The sequence below is a fragment of the Cryptomeria japonica genome, chromosome 10 (genome assembly GCF_030272615.1).
Source record: "Cryptomeria japonica chromosome 10, Sugi_1.0, whole genome shotgun sequence".
Taxonomy (NCBI): Eukaryota; Viridiplantae; Streptophyta; class Pinopsida; order Cupressales; family Cupressaceae; genus Cryptomeria; species Cryptomeria japonica.
This window is the reverse complement of record NC_081414.1, coordinates 112,703,243-112,718,378: the sequence shown is the minus strand read 5'-3', so window position 1 is coordinate 112,718,378 and position 15,136 is coordinate 112,703,243.

Below are 15,136 nucleotides of genomic sequence, written 5' to 3'. Positions count from 1 at the left end.
ACAAGTAATACATTAGAACTATGAAGACTACTGGTTCAGCATGCATTACCACTTAACATAAAACACTAAACCATCACATGAAAAGCATTACACATGACACATTGATTTTTCACGTGGAAACCCAACTGGGAAATTCACGGTGGGGATGAATACCCACAAGCTGTTCTTTGAACTCTTTTGAAGTTCATTCTATTAGGAGCCTTGTCTGGTTAAAGACTTTTACAATAGGTTCTGCTAGGAACCGATCTTGCTAGGGATCACCTTATTAAGGGATGGCTAAATACTTGATTAGAGGTTAAAACCCTGTTAGAGGTTACCTCACAAGAGGATTTTGAGAACTCATTGAATTGAGTCACCCTGTTAAAGGATTTACACAAAAGCCTATTAAAGCTACCCAGTTAAGGGATTTTCCAACTACTGAATATGGTTAGAAGTCAACTGGTAATACACTGATCTGATGACAGCACATAATGCCAAGGTAGATCCACTTTAGCTCCTTTGCTTCTGCAATCACACTCTACCGGTATCAACACACTTCTCTGGTCTGGCAAGAATCAAGTATCTCTTCACTTGGATACACACATAACATTTTCCAACAAATTCAAAATGAAAAACATCAATGACCTTATAGGAAAAGAAAGGTTGGTAGCATAAACCCTAAACATTAAACATTTAGGTTTAACAATTCAGTCGGTTCAATCCTGACTGTTAATCACACTACATTGAATACAATAATCTTGAACAGATCTCAAGACGTTCTCCAACATTCATTCTTTGTCGCTTCAGGAAGTTGATAACCCATCACGCACTCTCCACCGTTTACAAAGACTTTACACATTCCAAAGGTAGATAGGATCGATCTTCTTCATGCAAGATCCTCAAGGAAATCCTTCACCCGCACAAGGCTGATGTGGCAACACAATCTGATCTTCATTACAATGCTAACACATCACAAGATGTCATCGATTGAATCACATAGGAAATACATCAACCGAAAATCTTGAAGCTGAGACTACCAACTGGTAATCATGCCAAATGAAACCTCGATACAAAACTTCCATATACTGGTTCCCATTCCAACATACCGCTTCACTTTTTCACATATACTGGTTTACATCATCATACCGGTTCTATTGCCAGTTAGCTTACTACAATATATCAATTCATACTTCAGCATATTGACATCAATGACAACATACAATATCATCATGTCATCAAGTTCTGCACATATGCCAACAATCTCCCCCTTTGGCATTGATGACAATATACAAAGATATCTATCTGCTTCGCATCTTCTTCTCCCCAATACTGCAGATATCTTCTCCACTTCACATATTCTCCCCCTTTGACAACAATGCCAAAGTGGAGGCACAAACAGTTATGTCCCACTATGTTGATCCCCCTAAGGAGTAGCATCCTTCAACACACCAATCCTGAAAAAGTTTTATCAATGCAATACTTGACTGATGTGGAGCACACACCTTTAGTTCACCTCTTGAAGGGGAAGCACCCCTAATTCACCTCTCAAATAAGTAAAGGTAGCCTTTGGTAGAGGCTTGGTGAATATGTCTACTAACTGCTCCTTACTGGAAACATGTTCCACTACAACCTCTTTGTTCTGAACCTTCTCCCTCAAGAAATGATACTTGAGCTTGAAGTGCTTGGTTCTAGCATGTAAAACTGGATTCTTGGAAATATTAATTGCACTTGTGTTGTCACAAAATATACTTACCGGTTTAGATACAGGAACTTTGAAACCACTTAATACATGCTTCATCCAAATTGTCTGGGTGCAGTTCATAAATGCTGCAACATATTCCACTTTTTTTGTAGACTGAGAGATACAACTCAGCTTCTTACTCATCCATGAGACCAGTCTACCACAAAGAAAGAATGCACCACTGGTAGTGCTTTTCTGGTCGTCCACATTACCAGCCCAATCAGCATTTGTAAACACTTTCAGGTTGAAATCATTACTATATGGATACCATAATCCATAGTCAATAGTTCCCTTCAGATGTCTAAGAATCTGCTTGACTGCTACCAAGTGGGATTATCTTGGACTTTTCTGGAACCATGCAGTAATGCATACCACATGTGCAATGTCCAGTCTGCTATGTACTATATAGTGCAACTTACCAATAATTGATCGGTATTCCTTCTCATTCAACAACGCTGAGTCGTCCTCTTTTGATAATTTACAACCGGTCACCATCGGTGTACCAACCTGTTTGCTATCTTCCATGCCAAAGGTCTTCAACACCTCTTTGACATACTTAGACTAAGTGATAAAGATTCTATCTTTGATTTGTTGAATCTATAGTCCAATGAAGAACTTAATCTCCCCTATAAGTGACATCTCAAATTCCTTCTTCATTTCATTTGCAAAATCATGACTCATCTTGTCATCTCCACCAAAAATTATGTCATCAACAAATACTTCATAGCAGAATCTGATCTCCTTCTGACTTCAAATAGATATTGCTATCTTCACTTGTTCTTTAAAATCCAATCTTCACAAGATGGGAGTGCAAGTGTTCATACCATGCTTTAGGTGCCTGCTTCAATCCATACAAGGCTTTATGTAGCCTACACACCATGTCATTGTCTTCTGATAGGGCAAACCCATCTAGTTGCTCTATATACACCTCCTCTTCAAGTATTCCATTTAGGAATGCAGATTTTACATCCATTTGATATACTTTGAATCCCTTGAAAGCTGCATATACAAGAAGCATACAAACTCCTTCCAATCTAGCTACTGGAGCAAAGGTTTCTCCATAGTCTTCTCCTTCTTCTTGAGCATATCCTTTACACACTACTCTGGCTTTATTTCTTACCATTGTCCCATCTTCATTCAGCTTATTTCTGAAAACCCATTTGGTGCCTATGACATTTTTATGCTCAGGTCTAGGTACCAAAGACCATTTACCATTCTTTTCTATCTGGTCAAGTTCCTCTTCCATTGCCTTGATCCAGTCTTCATCTTTATGTGCCTCTTTAAATGTTTTAGGCTCAAATTCAGAGATCATGCAATAATTTTCTCTGACCTTTCTTCTTGTAATAATTCTTGCATCCTTGTCTCCTATGATCTGCTTTGGATCATGATTCACTTTACATACCTACGAATGATCTTTGTTGTTTCCTCTTGCTTTTCTTCTTCATCAGCATCGGCATCTACCAATGTAGGAACACTATTGTTGGTACTAGGCTGATTTTCAACCGATTCCCAGAAGGTTACTACCGATTCATCTCCTACTTGCTCGTTGTCGATTTCCTCAGGTTTCTTAGAGGTTTCATCAACTCTAACATTGATACTTTCAACAATTCTCTGAGTCCTATTGTTGAAACATTTGAGAGCTTTGCTCTTTGTGGAATACCCTAGGAATATTCCCTCATCATATTTTACATCAAACTTGCTCTGATGTTCACTCCTCTTGATATAGCATTTGCTACCAAACACTCTAAAGTATCTTACTACAAGAGTCTTACCGGTCCAATACTGATAAGGTGTTTTATCCTTACCTTTCTTGATGAGTACCCGGTTCATAGTGTAGACTGCAGTGCTCACCATTTCCCTCCAAAAGGTGTCAGGAACCTTCCCTTGAATCAGCATCATTCTAGCTGCTTCAACTACAGTCCGGTTGTTCCTCTCTGCTAGGCCATTCTGTTGTGGAGTCCGGGGGGTAGACAATTGCCTCTTGATGTTGTTCTCTTCACAGTACTTATTGAATTCACTGGAAGTGAATTCTCCTCCTTGATCAGTTCTTAGGCACTTAATCCTCTTACCGCTTTCTTTTTCAACTAGTGCTCTAAAGGCTTTGAATTTTCCAAAAGCTTCAGACTTGTCTTTCAAGAATGTGACCCACATCATTCTTGAGCAATCATCAGTAAGAATCATAAAATACCTATCTCCCTGCACACTCCTAGTTTTCATAGGACCACACAAATCAGTATGCACAAGATCAAGTAAATTGTCTGCAGTGAAAGATTTACCTTTGAAGATTGAGGAAGACATTTTCCCCAGTTGACACTCTCTGCACAAAGGATTCTTTGATTTTCTCAACACAGGAAATCCTCTAACTACCTTCATCTTACTGGCCTTCACAATATTATCAAAGTTTACATGGCAGAGCCTCCTATGCCATAGCCAACTATCATCAAACTTAGCCATTAGACATGTACTGATATTTGCATTCAGCTGAAATAAGTTACCTCTGGTCTGCATACCGGTGGCCATCAGTTCACCACTCTTTCCTTTTATTTTGTAGACTCCATCTTTGAATTCCAGAGTGAGTCCATTATCATTCAGCTGGGCAACACTCAAAAAGTTGTGTCTGAGACCTTCTACCCAATACACATTATCAGTACTGCTTTTTCCATTCAGAGAGATGGACCCTCTGCCTTTTACCATACATGGTGCATCATTACCAAATCGGACCACACCACCATCATACTCTTCCAAAGATAGAAACTTACTCCAGTCACCAGTCATATGGTGAGAACAGCCACTGTCAATAATCCACTCATTGGAATTATCAAAGCGGGAGACAAGAGCCTTCTTGTCTGACACAGCTTCCTTAACTGCTACAAACATAATGTCTTCACTTTCTTCATCTTCTGATTCCTCATCAGTGACACCTTCATCAACTGCTACAAAACAGTTTCTCATGTTTCCTCCTTTGAACTTCTTGAACTTCTCTAGTTTGTCCTTATTATCGTCATTAGGACAATTTACAGCAATGTGTCATATCCTATTGCAAGAGAAGCATTTCAAAGGGAGCTTACCTTTGTATTTACCAGTTCCCTTAGGAAGTCTCTTGGCAAGAAGAGCTTCAAATTCCATCGGGATCTCCTCATCATCCATTTCTCTGCTTTATCTTGGTTCACAACTGGTACTAGCTTCTTTACCCTTTCTAGATGGTGTAGCAGATGCTCTAAAGGCTGATTCAGTCTTCTGGATACTACCATCATAATTATTTATCTCATATACGGTCAACTTTTCAATGATGGAGTCTAGGGATACCTTTGTCTTGTCTATAAACCTCAACTCCTGAATAGCAGCAACCCTTATTGCATAGACTGGTAAGAAGGATCTCAAGACTTTGCTAACAACAGTGGAATCCTCAATTTTACCTCCTACACTCTTGATGTCTCCAACAACAGTTTTGATTCTTATTCCATATTGTTGAATGGTCTCTCCTTCAACCATCTGCATGTCTTCAAACTTTCCCCTAAGGCTCTCTTCCTTAGCTTGTTTCACATGCTCATCACCGCCATAAATATTCTCCAGAGCATCCCATACTTCTTTGGGATTGTCTTTATCCTAAACATCAATAAACTCAATGTCAGATAAACTGTTGATTAGGGCTTCCATGACTTGCCCATTCTCCTGAATCTCTCTTCTTTGATCATTAGTGAGAGTACCGGTAGGAATAACATAAGCATTCTCAACATAGCTCCAGTGTTGAGCACCCATGCTTCTGATGTAGATCTTCATTCTGTCCTTCCATATCTTAAAGTTATCTCTATTGAACTTTGGACCTTCCCTCTTCATTATTAGAGAAGGATCTTTTCCTCAAGCGATTAAGCTTACAACATAAAGGACCTGGAAGATGCTCTGATACTAATTGATGAATAATGATGAACAGTTAGTACCAAACCGGTACTAAGAGGGGGGGTGAATCAGTACAGATAAAAACTTTCCCTCAACCAGTTTGACTGCAAAGACTGCACTTAACTAGTAAACAGTAACACTGATCCAAAACAAGGTACTACCGGTAAAACCAAGAATGACTATGACAAGTATAAACCAGTTATCACTTAGATCTTCACCTCACCTAACATCTCCTTTCCACTTCACTCATATGCATAAACAGGTAATACATCAGAAGTATAAAGACTATTGGTTCAGCATGCATTACCACTTAACATAAAACACTAAACCATCACATGAAAAGCATTACACATGACACACTGATTTTTCACGTGGAAACCCAACTGGGAAAAACCACGGTGTGGATGAATACCCACAAGCTGTTCTTTGAACTCTTTTGAAGTCCGCTCGATTAGGAGCCTTGTCCGGTTAAAGACTTTTACAATAGGTTCTGCTAGGAACCAATCCTGCTAGGGATCACCCAGTTAAGGGATGGCTAAATACCTGGTTAAAGGTTAAAACCCTGTTAGAGGTTACCTCGCAAGAGGATTTTAAGAACTCATTGAATTGAGTCACCCTGTTAAAGGATTTACACAAAAGCCTTTTAAAGCTACCCGGTTAAGGGATTTTCCAACTTTTGAAAATGGTTAGAAGTCAACAGGTAATACACTGATCTGATAACAACACACAATGCCAAGGCAGATCCACTTTATCTCCTTTGCTTCTGCAATCACACTCTGCAAGTATCAACACACTTCTCCAGTCTAGCAAGAATCAAGTATCTCTTCACTTGGATACACACATAACATTTGCCAACAACTTCAAAATGAAAAGCATCAATGACCTTATAGGAAAAGAAAGGTCGGTAGCATAAACCCTAAACCCTAAACATTTAGGTTTAACAATTCAGTCGGTTCAATCTTGACCATTAATCACACTGCATTGAATACAATAGTCTTGAACAGATCTCAAGATGTTCCCCAACGTTCATTCTTTGCCACTTCAGAAAGCTGATAACCCATCATGCGCTCTCCACCGTTTACAGAGACTTCGCACATTCCCGAGGTAGATAGGATCTATCTTCTTCATGCAAGATCCTTAAGGAAATCCTTCACGTGCACAAGGTGGACATGGCAACATGATCTGATCTTCATTACAATGCTAACACATCACAAGATGTCATCGGTTGAATCACACAGGCAATGCATCAATCGGAAACCCTGAAGCTGAGACTACCAACCGGTAGTCATGCCAAATGAAACCCCGATACAAAACTTCCATATACCGGTTCTCATTCCAACATACCGCTTCACTTTTTCACATATATCGGTTTATATCATCATACTAGTTCTATTGCCAGTTATCTTACTACAATATATCGGTTCATACTTCAGCATATTGACATCAATGACAACATATAATATCATCATGTCATCAAGTTCTGCACATATGCTAACAATATATACAAACCTTCAACCAAAAACAATCGGGTCACCTACCAGACAATAAACCAATTACATAATTACAAAACATTTCGTCCTTAGACCAAACAAACAATATTCAACACATAAGACATCCCAAAAACACATCGAGAAGTCCAATCCACAAGCTTCATTAAACCGGTCCATAACCTAGACCAACCAGGACCCAATATAGGTCCACACGCTAAAGCAATAATCTCCATCTGCCAAGTCTTGAACATGATCACCAACAGCATCCTGAAACTCCACCAAAAGATGCACCAACACCACTTATGCATATCATCAAAGATCTTCATCAAAAGCTCTACCGATGAAACCCTCGTCGGAACCACAAGCCAAGCTTCTAAGCAAACGGGATAGCATCCGATCACCAGACCAAAACCAACTGACTGAATATGAACATGAATATTATGAATAATCCAATTCCATAACCAAATCATACCGGAGCCTACCGGATCATGGCAGATCCAATCCAACCAAAAACTACTCAACCTACCAGGACCAAAAGGGTGCTAGTAAAACATCTAAACAACTATTGTTGACATCAATGACAAAACATCAATGCAACACATAATCAATTCATCCAAATGGCCAACAATCTCCCCCTTTGGCATTGACGGCAACACTAGATGTGAAAAACATCTAAGTACCAAGAAATGCCAAACAAGTCTCCACAAATGGAAGACAACCAACAATCTTTGGCTCAAAGATATCTCCCCATATCTCTATAAAGCTCTAAATTACACATATATCTCTCTCCAATGTATACAACTCCTTAAGTTTTTCTTTTTCACATCAATATCTCTCCCCCTTTGACATGAATGCCAGAAATCTGACAAAAATATCAAAACAAAAGCATAAACCATTGAATCACAAAGCTGACTACTCCCCCTAAGCAATAGCATCCCCACATTAGTGTCAGAATGAAAAGTATCTCTGATAATGCATATCGGACTGATGCCAAGCCACATCAATCAAGTCTCTATTGGAGGGGCAGAAACTCCAATCTGTCTCTAAAGTACTCAAATGATTCCTTAGGCAAAGGCTTAGTGAAGATATCTACAATCTTCTCTTTAGTGTTCACATAAACCAATCTAACTTCATTTGCTTCCACCTTATCCTTGAAAAAGTTGTACTTGATAGATATGTGCTTTTTCTTAGAATGAAATACCAGATTCTTTGATATGTCAATAACAGCAGAGTTATCATAGTGAATAACTGTCAGTCCAATGTAATGCATTTTGATATCCTTCAACATTTGTTTCATCCATAAAACCCATGTACAGTTAGTAGCAGCAACAACATACTCAACTTTAGCAGTAGATAAAGAAGTACATGATTGTTTCTTGTTGATCCATGAAACCAACTTCTTACAAGAAAGAAATCTCCACTAGAAGTACTTTTACGGTCATCAACATCTCTAGCCCAATCAACATTTGTATATGCATATAAAGTAAAGTCATCATCCTTAGGGTACCACAAACCATATTCTGATGTACCTTACAAGCATCTAAAAATCCTTTTCACCACACTCTCATGATTTTCTCTAGGATCACTCTGAAATCTTGATACAATACAAACAACATTCATTATGTCAGGCCTAGTCTGAGTTAAATAAAGCATACCTCCAATCATGCATTTGTATCTTGTAGGATTTACTGGTGTAAAAACATATTTTCTTGTCAATTTCTCACTTGTAACCATAGGAGTACTTACCGGTTTAGAATCTCCCATACCAAATTTCTTCAACAATTCCCTAGCATACTTAGTTTGACAAATGAAAATACCTTTATCAGTCTAAGTAATCTGCAAACCTAAGAAAAATTCTATTTCCCCAATCATAGACATTTCAAATTCATTCTTCATATTGTTAGCAAATTCCTTACACAACTTAACTTCACCTCCAAAAATAATGTCATCAATAAATACTTTAATAATCAGTATATCATCATCAGTGACCTTATAACATACATTACTGTCAGCATTACCCTTAGTAAAACCAAGCTTCAAAAGATATTTATCCAACCTTGCATACCAAGCTCTAGGTACCTGTTTCAATCCATATAAAGTTTTCCTTGACCTGCAAACCATGTTTGTATCATATGATAGTGAAAAACCATCAAGTTTCTCAATATAAACTTCCTCATCAAGATCCCCATTCAAAAATGCACACTTAACATCCATCTGATAAACCTTGTAGTTCTTATGGGCAACATAGGCAAGAATAATCTCACAGCTTCAATCCTAGCTACCGGTGCAAAAGTCTCACCATAATCAATTCCTTCCTTCTAAGAATATCCTTTACAAACCAATCTAGCCTTATTCCTTACAACTTGACCATCCTCATTCAATTTATTCCTAAAAACCCATTTAGTTCCAATAACATTCTTATTTATAGGCAGGGGAACCAAAGTCCATGTGTTATTTTTCTCAATCTGATCTAATTCTTCTTCCATAGCTTTCAACCAATATTCATCTTTACATGCCTCAATTACTGATACCGGTTCAACTTGTGAAATTAAACATACCTCATTAGTTGCTAGTCTTCTTCTTGTCATTACTCCATTGTTCTTATCCCCAATGATCTGATCTTCTGAATGATTCAGTCTCACATACCTAGGAGTCTTCTAACTCTCTGTTCCTCTTCCCGGTTCTTCAGTTATTGTAGAATTTTCTGATACTACTAAAGTAACTGGTTCAACACTCTATTCTGGTAAAGATGCTATCAGTTCAGATATAATCATTTCCACCACCGGTTCCTTCTCATAAACTCTTATTTGACCTCTATTTAGCTCATCCACCTTGACATTAGCACTCTCCACAATTCTTTGCAATCGCTTGCTATAACATCTATATGCTTTTCGTTCATTAGAATAACCAAGAAATATGCCTTCATCACATCTAGGATCAAATTTTCTAATGATATCATCTCTCCTGATATAACATTTACTACCAAACATTCTGAAATACTTAACTGTAGGTGTATTGCCAAACCATAATTCATAAGGTGTCTTATCGGTTTCTTCTTTGATATGTACTCTATTGAATGTATAAACCACTATTCTCACTGCTTCTCTCCAGTAGATATGAGGTATACTAGCTTCCATCATCATTGTTCTAGCAGCATCTAAGATAGTTCTATTTTTTCTTTCCACAACTCTATTCTGCTGAGGTGTCCGGGGAGCAGAAAATTGTCTCCTTATACCATGCTTCTCACAAAAGTTATTAAACTCACCAGATGTGAATTCTCCACCATAATCTAGCCTCAAACATTTAATCTTCAATCTTGTCTCAGTTTCCACTTTAGCCTTAAAGATTTTAAATTTTTCAAATGCCTCAAATTTTTTTTGTAGAAAAGTAACCCACATCATTCTAGAATAATCATCAATGATTAGCATGAAATATCTATCACCTTGAAAACTTTTAACTCTAGTAGGGCCACACAAATCAGTATGAATAAGATCAAGAACATCATTAGATTTATCTTTTATACTCCTAAAAGAGGTTCTGACCTATTTACCCATTTGACATTCTTTACATATCATATTATAAGGCTTCATAATATTAGGTATATCTCTAACTACCTTAGTTGAACTGATCTTAACAATGCAATCAAAATTCACATGACACAACCTTTTATGCCATAGGCAACTCTCATCAATTTGTGCAATCAAACATGTCTTCTCAGCGGAATTCAAATGAAATATATTCCCTTTTTTCTGTCTACTGATTGCAATCTCTAAAACAGATCTATTAATGATTTTGCATTTTCCATCCTTGAACTATAACTGAAATCCCTTATCCACCAATTATCCTACACTCAAAAAATTATGCTTTAAACCTTCAACATAATAAACATTGTCAGTATTGTTCTTACCATCCAATAATATAGTTCCTTTTCCTTTGATCATGCATGCTTTGTCATCTCCAAATCTAACCAGACCACCATCAAATTCTTGCAAAGATAGAAACTTCCCTTTATCTCCAGTCATATGATGTTAACATCCAGTATCAATTACCCATTCATCCTTGTCTTCAATTTTAGCAGCAAGTGCCTTCTCTTTAGGTACATTCTCTTCTAGTGCCGGATCATCTTCCTTGATAGCCAGGAACACCCATTCCTTCCCATTGCCAGAACCACTAGTAGAGTCTTCTGTCAGTTCATCATTAGAATCAGTAATGCCTTCCTCATCTGCTATGTAGCATGATTTATCTTTATTTTTCATGTACTTATACTTGTTCTGATATCCAGGGTTAGGCTTAAAAGATCTTCTAACTCTTTCTTCAAATCTTCAATTCATGCAAAATGACCAATCTTATTACATGCTAAACATTTAAAAGGTGTTTTTCCTTCATACTTACTTCCTACCGATCCTTTAGGTACTCTTCTAGCAAATAGTGCTTCAAGTTTCTCAAACTCTTCATCTTCTCTCTTCATATCATCCAATTCTTTTGCATACAAAGCTTTCCAATCTTGCTTACCGGTTGATGATGCAGACGCATGAAAAATAGGTTCAAACTTCACAGCTCCAAAAGGTCCAAATTCTTCAAGCTTAAAAGCAGATAATTTCCCAACCAAAGTATCTCTGTTGACATATGTATTAGCCATTATTCTCAATTCATTGATAGCAGTAGCCTTCATCTTGTAAGTCACTAGTAGGGCTCTCAAAACTTTAGAAATAATTTCATCTTCACTCATAGTTCCACCACAACATTGAATTCCCATAACAATCTCATTTACCCTTTCCATGAATGCAGTAATCCTTTCATCTTCTTCCATCTTCAGGTTTTCATATCTCTCTTGGTAACCATCAATTTTAACAATCTTCACTGTAGGGTCACCTTCATTAAGAGTCTCCAATGTATCCCATATAGCCTTTCCAAATGATTTGTCAGTTAATCTCATTATTTATTGATCAGAAAGTGCACACAAGAGAGCTTCTCTTACTCTACAATCATTCTCAAGCTCCTTATCCAAGTTTTCCAGAGGAGGATTGCCAGATGCCAAATTATGAAGTGTGACACCATTCTGTGTGATCTCCCAAATCTTCTTGCCAAGACATCTCGAATGAGTCTCCATCTGAATCTTCCATACTGTGTAATTTGTTCCATCAAGCCTAGGAATATCTCTCTAAAAGATAGCTCTAGATGAACTAGATGAACTTGAACTGTTAGATGCCATAGGATCTTCCCCAAGTGGTTAAGCTTTTTGCAGAGAGGACCAAAGCTCTGCAACCAATTGTTAGACAGTTCAAATAACCGGAAGACAACTAAGAGGGGGGGTGAATTAGTTGTGATAGATTACCTGAACCTTAAGCAATTAAACATTTAATACCAGAACACAAAACATTAATACCAAAATTCTTAAACCAAATACTGGAATAGCAGTTAAACCAATTAAGCATAAACAATAATCAAAGAATAAATACCATCCATATGACACCAAGATTTATACGTGGAAAACCCAATAAAGGGAAAAACCATGGTGGGAATCCTACTCACAATCAGATAATACTTCTGCAGTAAGTATGCGAACTACAATTGAGGGGCATGCACTTGCAGGAAGGCCAACAGCCTAGAGCGTACTGCTCATCACAAAAAGAGTCTCACTGACTACATAGAAATCCAGACCATAATTCGGAGAAGTGATGAACAACAAAGATAGCATCTCCTATGCCTAAGTATAGTTTCGGTTAATCTCAATAACGAAGGACTAAATCCTCTTACATAAACCCAATTTGATCTCCAATGCTCGACCAAATCCTCTGCCTAAATGATATTACATTATTCACACATTACATATCCATTTCCCATTCCCATATCTGATCTACAATGAGATCTTACATCGTATATATACAAATCCTCGACCATAAACAATCAGGTTGGCTACCAGACAATAAACCAATTACATAATTACAAAACATGTCGGCCTTAGACCAAACAAACAATATTCAACACATAAGACATCCCGGAAACACATCGAGAGGTCCAATCCACACACTTCATCAAACTGGTCCATAACCTAGACCAACCGGGACCCAATATAGGTCCACATGCTAAAGCAATGATCTCCATCCACCAAGTCTCGAACATGATCACCAACGGCATCCTAAAACTCCACCAGAAGCTGCACCAACACCACTTATGCATATCATCAAAGATCTTCATCAAAACTCTATCGGTGAAACCCTCACTGGAACCACAAGCCAAGCTTCTAAGCAAACATAATAGCATCTGATCACCAGACCAAAACCAACTGATTGAATATGAACATGAGTATCTTGAATAAGCCAATCCCATAACCAAATCATACCAGAGCCTACCAGATCATACTAGATCCAATCCAACCAAAAACTACTCAACCTACCTGGACCAGAAGGGTGTCCATAAAGCATCCAAACAGCTAGTGTTGACATCAATGACAAAACATCAATGCAACACATAATCAATTCATCCAAATGGCCAACAACAACAACTATAAGGAAATATCTAGGGCAAACTACAATATGAACAACTTGAAAAGATGGCTTCAAAGGTTATATACCCAATACACACCAATAACACGCATAATGGGCTCATATGAAACCAAATACCTAGTGTATGAACATGGGATTTGATACCAAATGTAACACCCACCAAGAAACCCTAGAGAATTAAACCAACTAACATCCTAGCTAAACATCTTAGAGATAAAAAAATATTATAGAGATAAAACATCACATTAACTTAAAGGAAAACATACATTAAATTATCATGATTACATATCATTAATGCACAAGCAAAAATAAACTCATATTAACTCAATTACATTTTCTAAGGTTTCCCAACGTCATTACTGATAATTCAACATCTATAAAGATACAAGAAACATTCCCTACTTAAACTAATGACTTTCCATTGAACATAACATTAGAAAGTGCACATTTTAACCATAGACATAATAATCTTCATTACAAACATAAATTAGGTTGGCCAAAATAAAGGACAAGCATAAGTCTTATTAAGTCAACCATTAAACACAATTGTGGAGAATATGGTCCAATCCAGAAGATAAAGAGTACTTAAAACATCAAATTACACTTCTCTAAGTGGCTCCAAATAATAAACACGCTAGGTTGGCAACAAGGTAACGTGTAGATAAACAATGTAGCCCATAAGCAGTCGACCAAAAAACATAGCATCTAAATGAATTAATTTAATGAGGATCCCTGCATGCTAGGGGTAGGACCTATATACAACTTAACACAATCTCCAAAGTTGGCATATATCATTAATATCGTAGCACAAGCTGGAGAACAAAACTTTGTCGGCCAAACCAAAACAATTACCCAGAGAGACAAAATCAAACACAATGCAGCACCAACCTGATCATCCAACACCATGTGAAGCACATAAGGACATTCTTGTAGAATCCAACAACATTCCAAAATACTTCTTTCTCACTATCACATCCATACCTGTTGACACAACACAAATAGATACATAATATTTCATTCTCTGAATGCCAGGAAACACATTCTTGAATAAAACATCAATAAATATTCTTACAGAATACCTCAACACCTAAATTTGGAACTGAGACAATACACAAAACATTGTAAGCATGTCCTCTAAGTCATAACACTTGAAACATTAATGTGGAGAAATGCAAAGCATTTTCTAGACCAATCAAAATCCACTTTTAACAGGAAACTAGATTGTCATCAAACAACAATCACCAGCCACATAAGTTGCAACACCAGTAACCTGAAAACATAACAATGCAATGTCAATAGAGCATAAATATCATGTCCAAATCCATGAGACCAAATTATTAAATGTGGAGGAATGTGGAACATTCTTCCAACCAAAATTTAAATACTCTTTGTTGCATATCACATCTCCTCATACTGCAAACATTCCAGTAATAAGATTAACTTGAATAAGAATATTAGGGCCAAGGAAAGCACATAATTATCATCATCATGCTACAAATCCACAACTTATTATCATTATACTA